Source organism: Suricata suricatta, chromosome 15 (genome assembly GCF_006229205.1).
Source record: "Suricata suricatta isolate VVHF042 chromosome 15, meerkat_22Aug2017_6uvM2_HiC, whole genome shotgun sequence".
NCBI classification, from domain to species: Eukaryota; Metazoa; Chordata; class Mammalia; order Carnivora; family Herpestidae; genus Suricata; species Suricata suricatta.
The window spans coordinates 57,055,978-57,078,924 of record NC_043714.1 but is presented as its reverse complement, the minus strand read 5'-3'; the positions used below and the strand labels follow the sequence as shown (position 1 = coordinate 57,078,924).

General features: G+C 39.6%; 1 long non-coding RNA gene across 1 annotated transcript in view; it reads right to left on the bottom strand.

Annotated features, from left to right (window-relative positions):
* Nucleotides 1-980: 980 nt before the first annotated feature.
* LOC115279371 overlaps nt 981-22,947 on the bottom strand; it is a 40,011-nt gene continuing 18,044 nt past the window's right edge. The window contains exons 2-3 of the long non-coding RNA XR_003903392.1: nt 19,899-19,971; nt 981-1,056 (exon numbers count right to left, since the gene is read on the bottom strand). This is a non-coding gene — a long non-coding RNA (uncharacterized LOC115279371). The remainder of the gene's footprint in view (nt 1,057-19,898; nt 19,972-22,947) is intronic.

Genomic DNA, 22,947 nt, shown 5'->3' with positions numbered 1-22,947 from the left:
TGCTGATTGCAAATTCTCAAAGAACAACTTCATTTGAAATTCCCAATTTTGAGGTTTTTGAGAGCACTGTCCCTTTGGGAAGCAGGGAGTGTTCATGACTGAGTCTTTCACCTCTTCTTACACTGTGGACATCACTCACCATAAACATAAGTTCAGCATTTTTATAATTGCCAAATCCAATGGTTATTTTAGTCCCAATCTCATTTATTTCTTTTTTGGGTGGGATGCTCTTTTGAAGCTCCCTTCTTTTCAAAGTTCTGAATCCCCTTGGCTACTGTGACTCCACACTCCCATTCTTCTCCTATCTCCCTAGTCTCTCATCTGTCTTCACCTGATAAATGGTTCCATCCTTAGATCATTGATTGTCTTACTATTAACCAAAACAAAATTAAACAAAATTCAAAAACAAAATTAGCCTCATCAAGCAGATACTTCATAAATATGAACCTTAGTTGCAAACATTTTTCCTCACTGAAAAAAATTCTAAATGTGTGCCCTACTCAGGTCAACTTTGTCTTAAAGAACTAAAACAGTGGCCAGAAGTCTCTGCTTCTCATTATAGGCTTCCTCCTAAGAGAAAAGTACCATAAGTACATTTTTTTTTTCTTGATCCTGGGGTAGGAGGAGAAATGGGTTAAAGACAAATTCAGTAACTAGGGGGCATATCAAAGAGGTTATCAGGAATAATATGTAAACTCCCATGCTACAGTAGAGAGGAAATTAATGAAACACCCAGTGAGGAATCCAGAATAACCAGTACTGAAGAGCTATAAAAGCCTCCCAAGTCAGGATGGACCCCAAAACACAGCAGGTAGTGTTTGTTATCAGTTTTTTTTTTTTTTTTTTGCTGTGTAACAAACAACACAAAATCTAATGGCTTAAGACAACAACCATTTATTTACATTATTACATTTATTTATTCACAATTCTGTGGGTCAGAAATTTGGGCTTGAATCAGTTGGGATGGCTAATATCTCTTCCAGGTATTGTCATCTTTACTTGCTCATGTTTTCGTAGTCAGCTGCTGGTTGATGGACTCATTTGATATTCTGCTGGCTATCGGTGGAGACAATGGATAGAACTAGGCCATGTGCTACTCATTATCTATCAGGCTAACCAAGGCTTGATAGGGCCCCAGAGTGCGGAAAGTGAGGGCAAGCCCCAGTGCATGCACACATTTCAAGATTCTTCTTTGCATCATGTTTATTATTGTCTCATGGGCCAAAGCAAGTCAAATTGGTAAGTCCAGAGTCAGTGAGGAAGGGGACTACTCAACCAGTGTGGATTCAGGGAGGGTGATTATAGAGGGTATATTTTTTAGGTTTATTTATTTTGAGAGTGCAAGATGGAGGGAGGGGGGAAGAGAGAGAATATGAATGTGCAAGTAGGGGAGCAGCAGAGAAAGAGGGAGAGGGAGAATCCCCTAATGTGAGGTTCAGTCCCATGAACCATGAGTTCATGACCTGAGCTAGGGAGCTAAAGTTGAGTACTTAACTGACTGAGCCCCTCAGGCACCCCCATAGCAGACATTTTTAAAAGAACATAGGGTTACTTAAAAACAATGAGTTCAGAGTACCCATACTATTATTCTCCTCAAAGTAAGTTTTTCATTACAAGGTTAACACAAGTGGAAGAGATTTCTTGTGTAATTTTTCAGAAAAACATATTTCTCTAAATTCTTGGATTGCAAGTTACTTGTTCTTCAAATGTTCCACAAGATGAGCAAACATGTCTATAAATTTCAACTTGACAAACGAGTGATGACTTGCAATGTGAGTATGTCAAGCCAAATGTCATATGATCACAAAAGAGCTAATGGTTCCCTCTTTCTCTCTTTCTCTCTCTAGCTGTAGGACTATGGGTGATCATCTTCCATGCTTGGATACTCAGTCTTAGGCTGCAGTGGTTTGGCAGAAATCAGAATTTTTTCAGAATGTTGGAAGGTGCCCACAACTAGCAGTAGTGTATTTTTTGTCACTTCAAAGCATCTATGGACAGTTCTTTGCTTTTCCATACAAGAGTAAGTGTAGGAATACTTTGCTTCATTCTCGGTCAAGCAGCCTGCAGATATTGACGCTTTCCTCTGCTGCCTTATTGGCAGTTACATTACATACAGTATGTGACAAGAGCTTATTAATACTGTACTGTAGTCAACATCCATGCAGATGTATAGAATGGCCCCCATGCAGAAAAAGGTTGAAAATAAAAGCAATAAGAAGGAGATGATTACACTGGAAGTTAAGAAGGAAATCATTGAGAAGTACAAACAAGGTATGTGAGTGGTCGATACAACTCAGAGGCTGGTCCAGAAATGAACACATGACTAATGGAATGAATCAGATGCCTTCCTTGGTAGTAACAGAAACATTAGGGGTTGGTTGGCAACAGGAGGCATGAAAGCCTTTTTCTGCTGGAAGATAGTAATCTGGAGCTAAAGTCAGTAGCCCTATTTCCCAGCACACAGGAAAATTATTCTGCAGAATGAAACTAATCAGAAAAAAACAGCTAAAGACAGAGGAAGCATCAACCCAGTGGTATTCAATTCTGGTTCTAGTTTGTGAGGTCCTGGTTCCTACAGAAATTCCTTGCATGCTGCTTTACCCCAACATCTTTTTCTGATAAGTGACTCAATAAACTCCTTTTCCCTTAAGCTAACTTGAGTTGTTTCCAAAATTTGCAACCAAGAACTCTGACTGATATGAAACCCTATAATAGTTATTAAATAAACTCATCTTCCCATTCTGGTCCAATCACCATCTTCAGCTGTCAACTCTTGAATGCTTCAAAACTCCACTGGAGAAAGAGGTGTCATAAATGGGACATAGAGGAGGAAAGAAAAGGAGCCTGAAGAAAATGAATGGACCACTGGGATAAGGAAATCTATGGAATGAAAAATTACCACTCAGAATGGCCTGACAGAAGAGAAAGGAGAAAGATAAATGGGGGGCTCTTGGCAGCCAGGAAAGTAAATGAAAGGATAAGAAAGATGACCTCAAATCTGAAGAACAGTATTACCTGAAACACTCACAGGAGTAAGAACTCAGAACAATGGCTTTGGGGTTGTCAATGGTTGTCTTTTGGAAAAATATACTTAGGATCATCATGAGAAAGAAAAAACAAAGGTAAGAGTGATGAGCAAGCTACTGTACGGCACATTAAAATGAAAAATGGCTTGTGAGGAGAATTACTTCTTGATAGAAGCACAGCCCTGTTACTTTTAAATTTTGGTATTCTTTCAAAAATCCATTAAGATGATATAGGTTTATCCTCACACAGAAGTGATATTATATGCAGCTTTCCCCAAAGGATCCTATTGTAAAGTATAATCTACGGCAATTATGTTTCAACTCTGCTCCCTTTGGTATACAACTAAATTCCTTTTTGAGCTACCTATCTTGTTTTCTAACACCACCCTCAATTTCTTCTCCCCAACTTTTACATGTGTTTGACAATGTTTCCCACAATCTCAGTACTGGGTCCAGACCAAAGTTTACTTTCAAACACATCCTTGTTCCTTCCCAGAGCCCTTACCATTATGACACATGCATGACGTAAATATTCTGCCAAACTGATTTTCAGTATGTGCGCTATCATCTGTGATTTGTGCACAATGCTTTACCTGGAGAGGACAGGGCTGTTGGGAGGCTAAGGGAAGCATGGCTGACAGCAGGTAACAACCCCCAACCTACTCTAAGTACAGAATCTTTACTTATACTACACATTTACTTGAGCATGAAATGAAATCATATATGCAGACATGCTTTGAAAAGTAACTTCAAGTTGAAATGAGTCACGATTATTAATTATAAAGTATTTCCCACCTTTGTTTACTCAGTGTAGTTTATTTCCAAATCAAGTGGAAGTGTTTCATGACTAGTGACCTGCTAGACCACAATGGTCCCACCTCATCTGTCCACAAGAGGTAAAGCCTGGCATCATGGTGTGCCTCCACATCCAGAGCTAGCTCCCTCCAGCTTTATTCAGCTCCCACGAACCCCACTCCACTCACTGGTTCCAGCCTCAGGCACCCTGACCTGGACAAGATATGTATTCAATAAAATACAGATATGAATATGAAGAAAGGAAATTTAATAGAAACAAATGGCAGAATGAGAGCCGATCTGGAGCTCAAGGGAGAAGTGGGAGGAGGCTCTGGAAAACAGAAAAGCTTCACAGATTTGGTGAGAAGCATGGGGCTGGGAATCATAAGATCCCAGATCTACTGCTTACATACTCTGTGACTGGACAGGTGACTGCTGCTCAGTAAAGAGCTGAATGAATAACCAAAGTGAATTCTCAGAGCCTCAATTACTCATATGAAAGACATGGAAGTAAGTACCTACTATAGAGTGTTGTTGTAAAGGTTAAGTAACACGTAGTAAATGAATAGGAGAGTCCCTGACAAAGAATTATTGCTCGATAAAGAGTATCTACTACAACTACCATTATTATCATCCCAAAAATGATGACAGAAAACTTACCCATGATTCCCTTAGTTGACCCAGATGACAAGGTATTCAACATTATAATTGATGTAAGTGATATAAGTAATAGCAAATAAATCACAAGAAACTCCAAATTTTTTCATTTTTGCCTTGGGACAAAAAGGAAATATAATCCCAATATAGGCCATCATGATCTTGTTTTAAAATATTTTTTTCAGGGGGGAAAAAAAAAAGAAAGCCAGTTCTATGAAATTAAGTCCATAGTGGAAGAATGAGGTCTAGGACCCAGGAACCTGATGTTCAAGCCCTGATTTTGTCTCTAGCTCTTCATACATTTTGGTTCTTCAGATGAAGAAGCTGGAATCCGAGAGAGAAAGTGACTTCTCAAAAATAGTGAATGCTTTCTAGGTCCCTTTCAGTGTGAATCAGGAAACGGTTCTGTGAGTTAGCCCAGGGGTGGTGGGAATCAACATGGATACGGTCTCCTGATGTCCTTTTGTTGCTCCAGGAAAAAACCAAAATGCTATGGCCAAATTGGTGAATCAACTGATATCGCATTTATGACAAACTCCACATGGACCTTTTCCACCTGACTGCAGGAGCATTAAGGGAACGTGAAGTCTGCATTCCGTAAGGCGGCACCTCAAAGAAGTATCAACAGTGATATCAGTGATTTCCCGGTCAGAATAATCCGGAGAATTCTAAAAATGACAGATGCCTGGGGGCGATTTCTGAAGATTCTGACTCAAGGCAGCTGTGGTGTAGCCCAGACTCACGGATTTTTAAAAAGCTTCCCAAATGTTTATCATGGGCATCGAGATTTGAATCACAAACTCAAATTCCTATGGGGACCCAGGCAAATCAGTTTAAAAATAAAGTTTTCTAGGTCCATATTTCACTTTCCCACTTTTGAGATAGAAGTGAATTTAAAAATTGTTTCCCTTTCCTCTTTTAATTCCACTATAAGAAAAACAGGACAAAGGGAATAATAAATGACAACTGACACTCAGTCTTAATGCTGGGGAAGAATAGGGGATGGTGGAAAGAGCAACAATCTGGAAAATTTACACTCCATTTAGGAAAAGTACAGTACTCAACCCTAGAGAATTGTTGCCTGGCAGTAACGCATGCCCTAGATAGCCAGACCTCTTCGTCCAAAGGGGAGAAATGTCAGAAGTCTGAATTTTGACGTGAAATTTGCAAATTTCTTTTTTTAATGTTTATTTGACAGAGAGAGCATGAGTGGGGGAGGGGCAGAGAGAGGGGGACAGATGATCCAAAGGGGGCTGTGTGCTGACAGCAGTGAGCTCAATGTGGGGCTTGAACTCGTGACCCATGAGATCACAATCTGAGTTGAAGTCAGATGCTCAACTGACAGAGCCACTCAGGCACTCCTGAAATTTGCAAATTTCCAAATGTTGGAAACTCATGAGTTATTTTATACATTGTTTGAAAAAAACAAAACCTATGTGCAGAATTCAAAGAGCCAACAGGCCACAAATCTGAGGTATCTTATCGGGATTCACACACTTACATCTTCCTGTAGCAGGAAGTACAGGGCAGTGGAGGCAGTAGACCTAGGTTAGCTCCCTGGTCTAGCTCTGTACTCAGTGTTAAACCTGTCTGAGCTCAGATATCTCATTCAGAAAATGGGAGCAAGAAAAACTTGATGTGGATAACTGCTCCAAGAATAAATAAAATTATAAACTGTAAAATGTTAGCTATCATTACTATAGTTAAAAACAGACAACAGAGTCTCATGCAGTAACATGTTCTTAGGTAACAGAGACTGAAACGTTTTGTCTGCAGGTTGATGCTAGAAAAAGTTGTGTCAGAGAGTTTTGTATCCAGAAAATGACAAGATCAGAGACTTCAACTCAGCTTGGCCTTTGCTCCTGACCTGATTTTGTTTCCATCCTCTCTCTGTCAAATGGTAAAAGCTGATAGCTTGTCTCAGCAGGAGTCTGCAAGGCTTGGATGCCGGATTCCTCCAGTCTCCTGGCATTATCACCTGCACAGCTGGAGGGAATGTGGACAGAGAAGGAGGAGTATTGGGAGGGCAGCGGCAGACTTAGAGGCAAATGAGAGGTACAGGACCTGTGCCCTGAATACAATGAATTCAAAGACAGAGGACGGAATGGGTGCTGATTAAATGTGAGGAGGCTCCAAGCCCAGAATATCAGATTTAAAGCTATTTCACTGATGTGGAAAGTCATCTCGGCACCAGCTGATAAGTAAAGTAGAGGCAAATCTGTCATCAGCTAAGCCCTGCAGAAAAGTTTCAGGCCCCCAAACCCAGTAAGCACTTCTGGTGGAAGCTGTCAAGTCAGACCGATAAACTGCTGGGCTACTGCAGTTTATTGGGCCTAAAATGAGTGTAGAAGGCCAGATTCTCTCAGAGTTAAGTTACATTCTCACATCTTCCAGCTGAGGAGGAGTTGCTGTCTCGTCTCTTCTAGAGGTCACTTCAGGAATTATACAAAGTTTAACTAAAACAGAAACTCTGGACCTATTTCTTGCCATGAACACCTTTAACTATCTGTTGAAACCTAATAGACTACTTGTCAGAATAAGATTCGTTAATGCTCCAAATAAAATATATGAATTCAAAGGCAACTACATTGAAACAGAAATTATCAAAATATTAAATATACTTGTGAAATAGGGGGCACCTGGGTGGCTCAGTTTGGTTAAGCGTCCGACTCTTGATGTTGGCTCAGATCATGATCTCCTGGTCATGAGATGGAGCCCTGCTTTGGGCTCAGTGCTGAGTATGGAGCCTGCTTGGGATTCTTTCTCTCCCTCTCTCTCTGCCCTTTCCTTGCTCATGCTCTCTTCCTCTCTTTCTCTCCCTCAAAATAAATAAACTTAAAAAAAAAAGATATGTGTGAAATAGTAATAATAGCATTGTAAAGTAGGCTTCACACCCAGTGCAGAGCCCCATGCAGGGCTTGAATTCATAATTCTGAGATCAAGACCTGAGCTGAGATCAAGAGTCGGACACTTAACTGAGCCACCCAGGCACCCTAATAGTGCTTCTTTATTAATGAATTAAGCAACTAGAACTAGCAATAAGTCTAAGAACTTCCATAATTAACGTATTGATGGGTAGTAAGGAGGATCTACAGTATGATGAGATATTTATAGCAAATAAAGTCTACTAACAGTGCTCTGCAAAATGAACCCTAATAAAGATAGACATAGTGTTAGGGGAGACAGGAAGAAGAAAATTAATTCTGCCTAGGGAGGGGTAAGCCAGGTAAAGGAGGGGAGAGTGAAGAGGTGAGCAGGAGTTCCCAAAGAGAAGTGGGGAACGGCAATCAGCTCTGGAGACTGAGTAGCAAGATGGGGTTGATGGTCAGACATAAGGATGCTTATAACCAGAAGTTTCAGAAAGGTAAGTTGAGATCCATTTGGGAAGTTCAGAATTTGACCTTCATACTTAAGGAAATCAGAATCCACAAGAGGCATTAAGAAGGGCATTGTGTGGGGTGCCTAAGTAGTTCAGTTGGTAAGCATCCAACTCTTGATCTCAGCTTGAGTCTTAACCTCAGGATCATGAGTTCAAGTTCCACCTTAAAAAAAAAAAAGGCATAATGTGATCCAGTTTACATGTTAGTAAAATTGGAAGCCATGTGGATTTCTTGGGAGAAAGGTATAGTGACCGAGAGCAAACAGTGAGATCATCAGGTACACTCCATGAGCAGCTTGCTGTAAAGACCCAGGCAAGAGAGGATGAGGAACCAAACTTGGGAGGCCATAAGAATGAAGAAGAGGAAATAGAATCTTGTCAAAGATTTCGATATAGACTTGAGGAGTAAGAGAAAAGGAGATGTGAAAACAATTTCAGGGTTTCTAATGGGTGCTATAAAGATAAGTGGAGAGTACAATAGAAAGAAGTCAAACTGAGAAATCAAGGTAATTAAGCAGGTTAGGAAGATGCTGACTTTTAAGTGTCTATGAATAATCTAGGAACAACTGTATATTCAATAACTGGAAATATACAAACAGAAAAAGGGTAGTGATGAGCGACAATGAAAATCAACAATGTGTTAAATATGTGTATCAGCCATATTGTTATATGAAAATGTGTGTGGTTTCTATTATTGAGGAAATCCTACATATTGCTGATACTCCTATGGTTTGCTCCCCATATTTGTAATGGAAGGAAATCTATATCTCAATTAGAAGTTAGTAAAGATGTAATCTTTTTACCTTCCAAGCTCAGAGATCACTTAGAAGGAAAAGCTAAAGTTAAAAAACTCTATTTATTAGGTGATAGACCCTGATTCAGTTGGCCCCTCTCTCCCTCCCTCAGCCGACAGGCAAATAAATATAGCTCCTCAAGTAATTTACTTTGGAAAACTACAAATTTTTTGTTAGGCAAAATATTTGTAAAGAGGGTAGATCTCATCTAAATATGTAAGACATTTATTTTCTACAAAGTAAATTTCAATTTCAAGACTCCATATGACCAAGTTGGTAAGAAACCCCATTTCAGCCATTCTTGGTCACTCTCCTATTCAATCAGCTTTGGGAATTTGCCATAATTTCTCAGTCTCCTATCATCCAAGAGGAGAACTGTGGGTTGATTGATTATCTGTCCACAGAGACCACACATATGCTGTCCATTGTCCCCTTCTGACAGCTCCTTTGGATTAGATGGTTCTCTGTTGCTTAAGACATAGGAATTTTCCTTTAAGTCTGCCTATGTCCTTTCTTCTGAAAGGCACCACGTGGCTATTCCTCTCTAGAACTTTCAACCTTTCCATCATTGTTCTGCCATATATTTTATCCAAGGCCATAAAGCACAGGGAAGGAAAACAGGGGAAAGGGAAAAAATGAACTATAGTAAGAAAGTTATTATTTAAAATTATTATCCACTCACATATTTCTAAAATTCCACTATGGAATCAATTCAGAAGAGAATGGATGCATTTTATACTTTAAAAAATTTCTCAACTACATAGAGACTTTATGATTTAACCAAAATTGTTATTACTCAATTTGTTATCCCACCTTATTCATCAGATTTTATCCCAAATAATTTTAAATGCCATAGGCAAAAAATAAAATCCATTCTCAACAGGCAAAGAATTATAGTTTTGTGGATATTAAAAATATGCCACAGAAAGGACCTTCTAAATACGATTTAAAAAATTAATAAATTTGACTACATAGAAATGAAAGTGATATACATGAGATAAAAAACACCATAAGCAAAGTAAAAACACAAGACATTGGAAAAAGGTTTACAACAATAGGGGCTAATTTCTATAATCGCTGAAGAGCTCCTAGAAGTGAAGAAGGAAAAGACCAACATCCCAATGAGGGAAAAAGATGAAATAGAAAAATATACAGGAAAGCAAAAGAAATACAAATAACCCTAAATATAATACAAGATTCTCAATCCCACCCATAATAAGAAAAAAACAAATTAAAACCTCATGGAGAAACACCCCATCTAGTCACTATGGAGCATTGGTATTGGGTTTATCCTCCTACATGAAATTTTAAAAACATTAAAACTTATGATACAACGGTTTTCAGGACAGTGGTCCCTGAGAAAATAGAAACAAAGGAGAGGTGCCCTCTGATTGTTCAGGCTTACTGTTTGGAAAGAGCTTCCATGCTGGCACGCAGAGAGAAGAAACCCAGGTAGAGCTTAAGAGTCTCCCTACATTGAGAAGATGGAGCTGGTAGTCCTATGAAGTCAAATGATTAGAATTCACAGTGCCACCTCTGAGAAGGGACCTACTCTGCATTTGGCACAGGGTCCCCCGTAAATCTTCAGCTGAATACTGCTCATTAAATGCATGTGAACAAACTCCTGAGACAGTAGAAATAATCACACAAAAGCAGCAGGGTGTCACTATACCCAGAGATCACAAAGGGAAGAAAATAGTTCGTGTTCCACCAACCACAGTGGTAAACCTTGTAATGAAAGGAGACTGGATAGAATCTTCAGAAAATTACTGCCTCTGCAGTGGGGAAGTTAGTCTGATACTAGAGACTTTTTTGCATGTCTAATAAAATTTAAAAGCCTTAAAAGGAACAATCTATTTCCAAGGAACATAACTGCATCCCACTGAAAAAAATAAAAAAAAAAAAAAAGAAGAAAGCTCAGGAATATAGGAATACAAAAATATCCAGGATCCAACAACATAAAACTCATAGTGTCTGGGAGCCAATTATAAAATTCCACGCATGTGTCAAAGGAGGAAAATGCAAAACATAATGTGTCATAAATTACAAAGATAGAATTAGTGGACAAAATCATTAAAAACTGTTAGTATAACTATATGCCATATGTTGTAGAAAGTAGATTGAACATGGTAAGTAAAGACACACACAATTTTTTCAATCTTTTCAGAAGAGAAAAATATAATTATTACAATGAAAAAATGCGCTAGGTGGAATTAGCAGATTATTAGACACTATAAAAGTAAAGAGTGAATTTGAAGACCTAATAATAGAAAGTAGTTGAAATGAAAGAGAAAAAAAATGGAAAAAATTGAATAGAGCACCAGTGTGCACTGAAGAAAACTTAGGCAACCTTATATAGAAATTTCCTGATCTAAAGAAAAAAATGGGGGTGTTGGGGGGGTGCTCCTGAGTGGCTTGTTCAGCTCTAATGATTTTGGCTCAGGTCACCATCCCAGGATTGTGGAATCAAACCCCACATCGGGCTCTTTGCTGAACATCAAAGCTGCTTGAGAATCTCTCTCTCTCTCCCCCTGCCTCTTTCCTCCCCTACTCACTCACCCTCTCTCTCTCTCACTCTTTAACTCTTGCAAAAAAGAAAATGTCCCAAAAAGGGGGGTGGGGGGTGGGCAGAAAATATATGGGAAAATGAGGGTCCCAAGTTTCCTAAATGTGATAAAAACCATAAAGACCTCAACAAGCCCCAAATATAAGAAACATGAATCCTACTCCAAGGTCCATTACAGGTAACTGTTTACAGCCAAGGACAAAGAGAAAAATCTTAAATATAGCCAAAGAATAAAGACAAACTATGTAGAAAGGAATCGAGATAAAAGCAGCAGGATTTTCACCAGAAACACAGCAAGCCAAAATTCTTTACAGCCTGCAAGAAACCCACTTTCACTACAAATACAGAAATGGATTAAAAGTAAAAGGGTGAGGGGCGCCTGGGTGGTCAGTTAAGCATCTGACTTCAGTTCAGGTCATGATCTCACGGCTCATGGATCCGAGTCCCACTGAGCTGACAGCTCAGAGCCTGGAGCCTGCTTCCAATTCTGTGTGTGTCTCTCTGGGCCTCTCTCCCACTCATTCTCTCTTTCAAAAATAAATTTTTTTTTTAATTGAAAGAAAACAGACTTTCTTTTTTTTAAAAAAAGTAAAAGGATGGGAAAAAATATAACAAGCAAACAGTAATCAAAAGAAAATGGAGGTAACTATATTTAATATCTGACAAATTAAACTTCAAGGCAAAAAATACTACCAGGGTCATTTTGTAAGGGTACAGCGGTCACTTTATCAAAAGGATATAGAATTCTACATACTTACACATGTAACAACAGACTTAAGAACACAAGTAAATCTAATAAAGCTCAAAAAAATAATCCACAATTATAGAGAATACATCACCTCTTGCATAAAAAATGTGAGAAAAAGTAGACAGAAAATCATAAGGATATGAAAGACTTGAATAAAGACTATTGGTTAACCTGATCTAGATAATATTTACAGAACTCCTCAAACAACAGAATACACATTCTTTCCAAACGTATATGAAACATTTGTCAAGATAGACCATATTTTTGGTTACAAAATAAGACTCAACAAACTTAAAAAGATTTAAAACACACTATACTCTCTGATCACAAGATCATTAAATTAGAAATCAACAGAAAATGTGATGAATGCCTGTAAGTCTTTTTGATAACCCAAGAGTCAAAGAAGAAATCAAAAGTAAAGTTAGAAATTATTCTTACCTGGTAAAAAGAAAACACAGATCATTAAAATTTGTGGAATTTGGGGCGCTTAGATGGCTCAGTTGATTAAGCATCTGACTTCGGCTCAGGTCATGACCTCCTGGTCTGTGGTTCAAGTCCCTTGTTGAGGTTGGTGCTAAAACCTCGGAACCTGGAACCAGCTTCAGATTCTGTCTCCCTCTCTCTGCCCCTCCCTCACTCGCATTCTGTGCGTCTATCTCAAAAATAAACCTTCAAAAAAAACTTAAAGTTTGTGGAATTCAGCTACATAAATACATAGAAAGAAATTTACAGGACTGAAGAATCGGTCTGAAATCAAGAACCTAAGTTTTCACCTTAAGAAACTAGGAACAAAAGAGGCAATTGAACCTAACATATGAATAAAAAAGGAAGTATAAAGATCAGAAAATGATGAGGTTGGAGAAAAATACAGAAAAGCATTAACAAAAAAAGAAAATTTCAGGTCAATTGCCCTCATAAATATAGATGTAAAAATTCTCAAAAAAAATTGTAGCAAATTGATTCTAACAATATATAAAAAGTACTATAAACAATTACTAAGTAGAGTGTATCCCAGAAATTCAAGGTTAATATTTGAAAATCAATCAGTATCATTCACCGTTTTAACAGACATTATCTGATTATTTCAAAAGATGCATAAAAAACATTTGTTTGACAAAATCTGAAAGGCACTCCTGATTAAAAAAAAAAAAATTGCAGCAAACCAAAAACAGAAAGGAACCTCCCCTATCTAATAAAGGGCATTTACAAAATGTAAAAAATCCATGTAAAAAATCCTAAGAAATACATTTTTAAATGACTTAACAAAGTTGTGGGGTATAAGAGCAATATACAAAAATCATTAGTATTTCTATATACTGTCAACAGATAATCAGAAAATAAAAATTTTTTATACATCTTGGGCAGCAGTGTTTAAGAATATGAAAATTTGGGATGTATTTGGAAAAAGATGTGCACCAGCTATGTATAATAAACTACAAAATATTACTAAGAGAATTTAAAGAAGACATATTAAATAGAGAAATATACTGTGTTCTTAGAGCAGAAGAATTCTCACTGTTAAGATGTCAGTTCCTCCCCAAATTGATCTATAGCCTAGAAGGATATGGAAATGCAAAGAACGGAATATGGCTGAAACACATTTGAAAAGGAGTAACAGTGTTAAAGGATTTACTCTTTCTGATTTCAAGGATTATTGTCAAGCTACAATAATTAATACAATGTCATATTGGGTCAGAATAGACAAAGAAATCAAGAGAATGGAACAAAGAGTCCAGAGAGAAACCAACACACAGTCAACTGATTTTTGACACATGTGCAAGGGCAATTCAGTGGGAAAAGAACAATCTTCTCAGTAAATGGTGCTGGAGGAACTGACTAACCACTTACAAAAGGAAAAAAAGAAAAAAGAACTTTAACCTTTACTTCATATCATACACAAAAATTAACTTGAAATGGACCATAGACCTAAGTAAAACTAAAACTAATAAACTCCAAAAAGAAACCCAAAAAGACATTTTTAATTTTTATTTTTTTTATTTATTTTTGAGAGCTAGCACAAGCAGGGGAGGGTCAGAGAGATAGAGAGACAGACAGACACAGAATCTGAAGCAGGATCCAGGCTCTGACCGGTCAGCACAGAGCCCGACATGGGGCTCGAACCCATGAACCGTGAGATCATGACCTGAACCGAAGCTGGATGCTTAACTGACTGAGCCACCCACCCAGGCGCTCCAAGACATTTTTAATAAAAAATCTTTACCAAATCCAGATTATTTTTTAATGTATTTTTTTAATGTTTTATTTATTTTTGATACAGAGAGAGACAGAGCATGAGATGGGGAGGGGCAGAGAAAGGGGGAGACACAGAACCAGAAGCAGGCTCCAGGCCCTGAGCTAGCTGTCAGCACAGAGCCCAATGCAGGGCTCGAACCCACGAACGTGAGATCTGACCTGAGCCAAAGTCGGAGGCTTAACTGACTGAGCCACTCAGGCGCCCCGGTAAAGATTTTTTTTAAGACAAAAAGCATGAACCATAAAAGAAAAAGAATCACTGAACTTTATCCATTTTAAAATTTTGTTCTTCATGAATCACTCTTAAACTGAAAAGTCAAACCACAGACTAGAAGAAAATATTTTATATGCACACACATATAACAATAAACTTTACAAGAAACACTTGCAACTCAATAAGACAAACCACCCAATTAAAAATAGACAAAAGATTTAAATAGACACTCTACCAGAGAGGAGAGATTTGGAGAATAAGTACATGAAAAATTGTTCAACATAAGCAACAGTTTCACAGAGAGCAATTTCACACTAATTACAGCCCAGTCTTAATTTCCTGTCATTGTTACTGATTGCCTACATGAAATGAATGTCTTAAGTGAGGTGACGTTCAGTCCCGTTGCCTGTTTCACTAGTGCCAAACTATCACTTCACCTGAGAGTATTTTTATTTTTTAATTTTATATTTTTGATGTTTATTTATTTTGAAAGAGAGACAGTGGGGCGTCTGGGTGGCTCAGTCGGTTAAGCCTCCGGCTTTGGCTCAGGTCAGATCTTACGTTCGTGGGTTCAAGCCCCGCGTCAGGTTCTGTGCTGACAGCTAGCTCAGAGCCTGGAGCCTGCTTCAGATTCTGTGTCTCCTTCTCTCTCTGCCCCTCCCCCTCTCATGCTCTGTCTCTCTCTGTATCAAAAAAAAAAAAAAAAAAAAAAAAAAAACATTAAAAAAAAAAAAGAGAGAGACAGAGAAGGTGTGAGCAGGGGAGGGGAAGAGAGAGGGAAAGAGAACCCCAAGCAGGCGCCAAGCTGTCAGCACACAGCCCAACATGGGGCATGATCCCACGAAATGTGAGATCATGACCTGAGCCAAAATCAAGATTTGAGCTCTTCACCAACTGGGCCACCCAGGCACCCCACCTGACAACACTGTTTTTAAATCTGAATTTTCTTCAATATCATCTGCAGAGACTTAATCCTGCTATTTTGCTGTGAGGATCAAGGGCATGCGACAGGATCTCTCTCAATTTCTCTGTACTTTGAATATCTGTAGAATTACTGGGAATCATCTGTTTGCCCGGGTTCAGAAGCAGTGGCAGACCTCCCCCCTTGTAAGGGGGGCCCCTCCCCTGAAGCTCAGCTCCGTTCCTCTCTCCCTTTGTGGACCCACCCATCACCGCGGCTCAAGCGTTCCTCTCCCTGGGCTCCTCCCTCTTAGGCTGCATGTCCCTCCACCCACAGACATGCTCCCCCCGCCTGGGGGCCCTGCTTCGGTTATCATCCTACATTCGTCCTCCCTTTGAATGAAAATCACTTCTTGACTTCTTATTCACACTTCAGCCCAGAGAAATTTGTCTTCTATACCTAACACCCTACTACATTGTATTCAAAATCAGAATGGGTCCTGAGGGGCTGTTGGATCTGATGAGCTTAGGGATATGTCCATGATGTAGTCTCTCATTCAGTGAAGATCAACTCATTGCCTGCTATGTGCCAGGCACAGTTCTGCATTTATCAGCAGTTCATAGATATGCCAGGAAATAGCAATGCTAAGGACACAGCAGTAAACAAAGGCCTCTGCTCTCTTGGGCTTACACTCTAGTGTAGGGAGACAAACCCAAAAGGGAAACAATAGCATAGTTAGACAATATATGGTATGTCAGCTATGAGAAAGGCAATGGTAAGAAATAAAGTAGGGGTAGGGTATGTAGTGCAGTGCAAGTGGGAGAAATGAAGAGGCAGGATTTTATAGAGAATCTTTAGTGTAAAGTGGTAAGGGGAGAAGATTCTGGAGCCAAAGGACCTGGGTTCATATCCCACCTCTCCCATTTTCTGTGTTTCCTTAGGCAAGCCATTTAACCTCTGGGCACCTTGGTTTCCTCGTCTGTGCAGAGGGATGGATGTTTCAACCTATTAATGATTAAATGAATCCACTATATATTAAATATTAGAACAGCGCCTGAGGTCACAGTAAGAGCTCATAAAATGTTGGCTATTAATACTATTGTCCATTCACTAAGTACTCCATTCACATAGCACTCATTACCCCGATAGGTGCTATTATGTGTATTAAAATAGGGTAAGACGCATTCCTAACCTCTCAACAAGGAGTGCACACACAAAACACAATACGATGTGGTGCACACCCTCTGATCTTTCAGAGGGGGACATCACACACACATTGTCACTATTTACATAATATCAAGGTGCTCCAAAAGCATCTGCTCATCCGGGATCTTTCTCTGCCTTCACTACTATCAGGAGAAATATGACTGCCTCCATTGTAGCTGTAGGAGAAGAGACACACATAGAGATGACCTGAATCCCTATCCAGTCCTCAGTGGCTCAGCCTGGAGTGCGGTTGAAGTCAACTGACAAGTGTACGGGCTCAGAGTATGACCTTTGACACTGCATAGATTTGTACTTGAATCAAGGGATACTACAATTAACGTGACATTGGACAAATGATTTCATCTCCCGGAAGCTCAGTTTTCTTGTGAGCAAGATATAGATAATTAATTCTAGCTCCCTCAGTTTCATGCAAGGATGAAATGAAATAATGTAAGGCACTTTGCTAATCATTCAGCCCATAAAAGCGCCCAATAAAATGGCAGCTTTAAAAGAAAACAAGACAAAGCAACACATCTCTCTCAAGTCTGTCAGCTTGTACTTGGTGAGTACTATGCAAGAAGCCTCCAAGTCATCTTTAGATTCATGAGATGACACTACACATAAATCAAAGTGTATAGAAATGAAATACAGGGACTATCCCTGAGTCCATGAGAATGCATTCCTTCTCAAACCAATAATTCCATGAACTTCTCATTTGGTTGTAATCTATAGTGCCAAAAGACCATTTTTTAAATAGAGGTGGGATTTTTCTTTTTATTTTTTTTAGATCTGCACATAAGCTATGCTCGCCAAACATTTCAAAACAACACAAATAGTGCTTTACTCAAAATATGAACTCTTGAAACGTTCTGTGTAAACTGGGTTTCATAAATCATCTCCAAGTTTAAGGGAAACTTTTAACATAAAGAATCTTGGGAGTGAATCCTCTCAAAAAAGCAGTGGATCGTTGCTAGATTGACTGAGTGTATCTATTTCATCTTCTTTTAATGTATAGACTTTCACACATCCCGCTGAGCTAAAGTGGCACATGTGACTTGGCCGGAAGCCAGATATCTAAGGGAGGCTAACAGGAGAGGCTGTAGCGTGGTGATGCGTTGGTGGGAAAATAGGTTTCTTTTCAATGGCAGAAACAAAGCTTAGGAAATTGAACTTCCACAATTTTGGGAAAGCTGTTCATAGAAAACTTTTGGGCTGGAATAGGTTCTTAGAAATAGGAGTCTGCTCTGAGATTATAAACAATGACCTGGTAGAAACCTCTCAGACCTCAGCACCCTGGAAATAACCGACATCAATAACTTGTTCCTAAATTCCTCCTCCGTGTCTCGGCTTGCAATTGAAAAAGACAGTGTGATTAGTAATAGTGCACGTTTGTATTGAGCTGCCTGTGATCTTCGTGTGTTAGAGAAGACTTCGTGAAAGATGGCAGTGCACTGGTCTGAACCAGCAGCAGCCTGTGTGGGAATCCAATTAAAAGGCAAAATGAAAGATGAAGCCAGATATTCTTAGCAAGTTCCAGCAAGACGTGAAGGTGCTGATGTAGAAATGGATAAGCTGAGCAGGAGACGTGTATTCAAAGTAAATTCTCCTCTAAGTAGCTTTTATGGTTCAGTTAAATGCAGTTGAGGCACCTGCCATTTAAAATAATCTTTTCCAGATCATATTCTTACTACATTTTGCAACCTGCTAACTTGGATCTTTTTCCCCCATGACTTCTGGAAGCTGCTCTAAGTCCCTGAAAGAAAAGGAGGAGGAGGGAGACTTGATTGGGGCAGGCTGGACGGCTGAGGGAGGGGATAAAGGAAAGAAGCATAACCATTCTCTTACACACAGGAGGACACCTGCTAGGTTGCCCTGCATCATCATGAGTGACACTGGACCCTTCCAGCCAGTGTCCTTCTAGAAATGGATGGCTTCTCGGGTCACTAGTTGCCCTAGCAATAGCCTGGATCATGTCCACGGGTATTAGAGCCTGGATGTTTTGATCCTGGGTCCTCTGCTCACTAGCTGTGTGACTTCAGGCACGTTGCTTAACATCTGTGGGACCTGGGTCCTTTTGTGTAATACTATAATTGTGATACTATACATAGGACCTTATAACTCTATTGTGCAACTGAAGGAGGTAATACATGCACAGCCCATGGACAGAGCCTAGCACAGAGCAAGAGCTCTGCATGTCACCGCTAAGCATAGATGCCATTCCAGCAGCCTCAGGGGCCCTTTGCTCTATGGAGGTCTTCTTGGCATGATAAAAAGAGATGACAATCATAGAGCACTTACTACATACCAGGGAGGCCATGTAATAAGTGAGTTACCATGAAATGACACATATAATCCTCACGATGCCCCTGGCACATATATATGTGCCAGGTCAGTATATATATGCAAGCATATATGTCCAACTATAGTGCTAGCCTAAAAAGACCCACACAAGTCAACCATCTATTTATCCACACCATGGGTAATGATGGTTTCTTCAAACTGCAACCTGAAAATTAGCAAAGGAACAGCTAGGATAATTTCCTACAGTCCCCAGGGCATCAAGTGTCAACTACTTAAGTCACTGAAACCAGAAACCTAGCAGTCACTTTGAATTCTACCCCTTTGAAGATTCCTCATCCAATGCTCCAGCAGTCTACCGTTCTATAGATTCTATATCCAAGATTTCTCTTGCATCCATCCCTTCTTCATTCACACTGTTTTTAGTTCAAGCTGATCAATTCCCTTTTGGATAACTGGATCAGACATCCAAACTTTCTCGCTGACAACATTCTTGCTCAGTCCTAACCCCATGAAATCCATCTTCCTTCTGGCTGTTGAAAAATCATATTAAAACACAAGACTTACAATATTCAGCCTCTGCATAAAGCCCTAGCACCTATAGATGAAATCCAAACTCCTTAAGTCCCTTTATGAGCTGACCTTTTCATCTCTTCTCACTCCTCCAGATATAACCACACATACATCAGTAGATGCTGTTTCCTCTGAACAAAAGCCCTATCTCTCCCACATGCCCTTCCCCCATAGCTTCTACCTTTCATAGCCTTCATTTGGAAAGTCCCTCTTAATCATTAAATCTCAACTCAAACATCACCTCCTCTAGGAAATCTTCTGAGATTCCCTTAGGTAAAGTTAGCTGCTTTTACCTTTGTGCCTGTAACAGTCAAATCATAACCTTCCCCCTGCCATTAGCATATAAGTCCTTGATGGCAAGTGTTCTGTGCACACAGTGTATTGTCAGCCCCAGAACAGTCTCTGGCATATAGTAGGAAACCAACAATATTTATTGTATTATTATAGCCTTATCTTATTGCAGTATAGTCGTTTGTTGATGTACCCACCTCCTCCAGAGAAATGTTAGCTCCTGGGGGTGGGTGTGGGAGAAGAGTTTCTTTTGCTTCTGTATCCCAGTGCCTGGAAAAAGTGCTCAAAGTTTGTTGAATGAATTAATGCACAGATGAATAAATGAATAAACCACACAGCCCTCTAGGATTTCCCTTCTCGTCAGTAGAGCCCAAATCTACTGTTCTAGTAGTGTTTAGAGGAAGCTCTCTCCAAAAGCAAATCTAGCTGGAAGATGCCATTATAATACAAACCAGATTCTGAGAGACCAAAATTTACATTGGTTACATGGTGTCATGAACATAAAAATATTTATATGAAAAATCCCAATTTTAATTTGGAAAAATAATAGCTTTTGCAGGATGCCTATTCAGTGGTACTTTTTTTTTTTTTCCATCAAAAGGAAAAACTGGAGCACCTGGGTGGCTCAGTCGGTTAATCCGACTTCGGCTCAGGTCAGATCTCATGTTCCTGGGTTCGAGCCCCGCGTCAGGCTCTGTGCTGACAGCTAGCTCAGAGCCTGGAGCCTGCTTCCGGTTCTGTGTCTCCTTCTCTCTCTGCCCCTCCCCCTCTCATGCTCTGTCTCTCTCTGTATCAAAGATTAAATATTTAAAAAAATTTTTAAAAAGGAAAAACTTCAAAGAGCTGTGATTTGATGAACCTTCTACAAAGGGCAGAGGTCCCACTCAGTTGAGGGTTTGGAGAGAACTCGTTTTCACAACTGCTGCTAGGAAATGTTACTTTCACTACCTCATCTCCTTGTGAGGTAGGTGTTAGGGTCACCAGTGTTGTGGATGAAGAAATGAACACAGAGAGAGCTTCAGGTTATAGAATAACTCCCTGGGGTCTTATATTAGGTCAGGGTGTGGACCAAATATGTCGAGTTATGTCCCTATAACTAGATAGTGATAGGTTGTCTTGTGGAAAATTTGCTCTAAGACAGGACCTGAAAGAGGTCTTGGTACATCCACCAAATGCATTTCTGCTCACCTTCACACTTGAGCTGGCTATGGAAACAGAGCAGTTCAATTCCATTCACTTCATTGAGTATCTACTACCATCATTGTCTACTCTGTCCAGTAGATAGTGTGATTTCTATAAACAGGGACAGGCAGAATGACCCTGAAAGACACGTGTATGAATAAATGTATATACGTAGCATATTGCATTGTGATAGATGATGATATTTCTTATTCCAGGCTACTGCCAAAATATTTGAAAGCCTCAACCTAAAAAGATAGTTATTATGAAATCCAATTTACAGATGAATAAACTAAGGCACAGAGATCTTAAATAATCCACCCATGGCCACGTAGTTAGCAAATAGTAGGACCCATTTTAACAATGTGTAACTCTCTCCTGGAGAAAGCAAGCTTTGCTGATAAATAAATGAAAGATACTTCCAGAGAAGAGTCACACATGTTAATAATAATTGTTTTTTTAAACAACAGTAGTTTGAACAACAGTATAATGCAACTTACTAATTTTATTGTGAGACTTAACATTTTCCAGACTTACTGATTTATTAACTGTCATAACCCTAGCCACAGTGTGAATTCCAGCTAAATTTCCTTTCCACTTTTCATCACTTCTAAGCTTGGTTGGAACACTTATGCTGTGGCTTCATTTTATTTTGATTTCTTTCCTTTGTTATTCCAGGCACATCATTTCACCGGGTGGAGCCATGGGTTCCCTCCCCAGATCCCTCTACTTTTCTGTGAGGTGCAGACTTCCTGTGGCTAAGCCCACCATCCAGTGCACACCTGGCTATCCTGACAGACCTGAGTGGCAGAGTGTCTGAGTGGACAGACTTGCACAGGAACAAGGCACCTGGACAAACAGATTTGAACTTGTCTGTTCCAAAGGCAATATTGCTCCTCTGGATCATTTTACTGGCTACAACCTTGGCCATCTCAAGAGAAATTCCTTCCCAACTCATGTCTGTAAAACCTTAAGAGTGCCTTTCATTAGTAAGACAGACTTCAGACTGGTTTTGACAATTGGGAAATACCTCTAAAATGATAGCTTAATGATTTTATGTGTATTTCCCCTTGAGCCTCCACTCTTTGTTCAAAACCCACAGATTATTATTTTTTTAAATTGTGGCAGAGTGGAACCCTAATCTTGTCAACAAAACCCTTTTGCCTAATGAAAAATAATCAAGGAATAGTATCTAAATCCAAAAATGTTGGGGGAGGTGTTATACAGACAACCCTATCCATACGCATAAAGCCAAGGAGGTTTCCACTTGCGGGTAGGCATTATTTTGTGGGTCTCTGGAACATCCTTGAGTGAGGAGTTGTCACACACAGATGAGTTATGACAGGGCAGAACTCCTTCTAATCAAATTAGATCTGCTGCCCATGATGCTGGGGTACTAGGGAAAGTTTGGCCTTTACTATACTGGGGAAGAAGACAGTCTGGTCTTCTCTGGGAAGATATGGGCTTTAAGGGGAAGCAAGATTGGCTGAAAAAACTTTCAGATGAGTACAAAAAATAGAAAGAGTAAGATCCCTTGTTGAAAAGTTAACACGAATTTCAAGATGGTAAAAACAGAACGATAAACCAGTCATGGGAACCTATGGGACCACACAGGTTGCATATCCATGAGACTCGGTCTGAGGTTGACTTTTTAGCACCCACACTGGCCCTGCTGCCTGGAAATTGAGTCATTAAATAAAATGGGGACATTCCTCTAACCCCACCCCTGCTACCATGTGTACATATTTTTATATGAGGACTTTGCTTACCATGCTCCAATATGATTATATAAGTTTTTTTTTAAGTATAAGTATTTTTTAATGTTTGTTTATTTTTGAGAGATAGAGAAAAAGAGAGAGAGTGCACACAGGGGAAGGGCAGAGAGAGGAAGACACAGAATCTGAAGCAGGCTCCAGGCTCCAAGCTGTCAGCCCAGAGCCCGACACGGGGCTCGAACCCACAGACTGTGAGATCATGAGCTGAGCCGAAGTCAGATGTTCAACCAACTGAGCCACCCAGGCATCCCAGGATATAAAAGTTTTAACTAGCATTTAATATATACCAGGC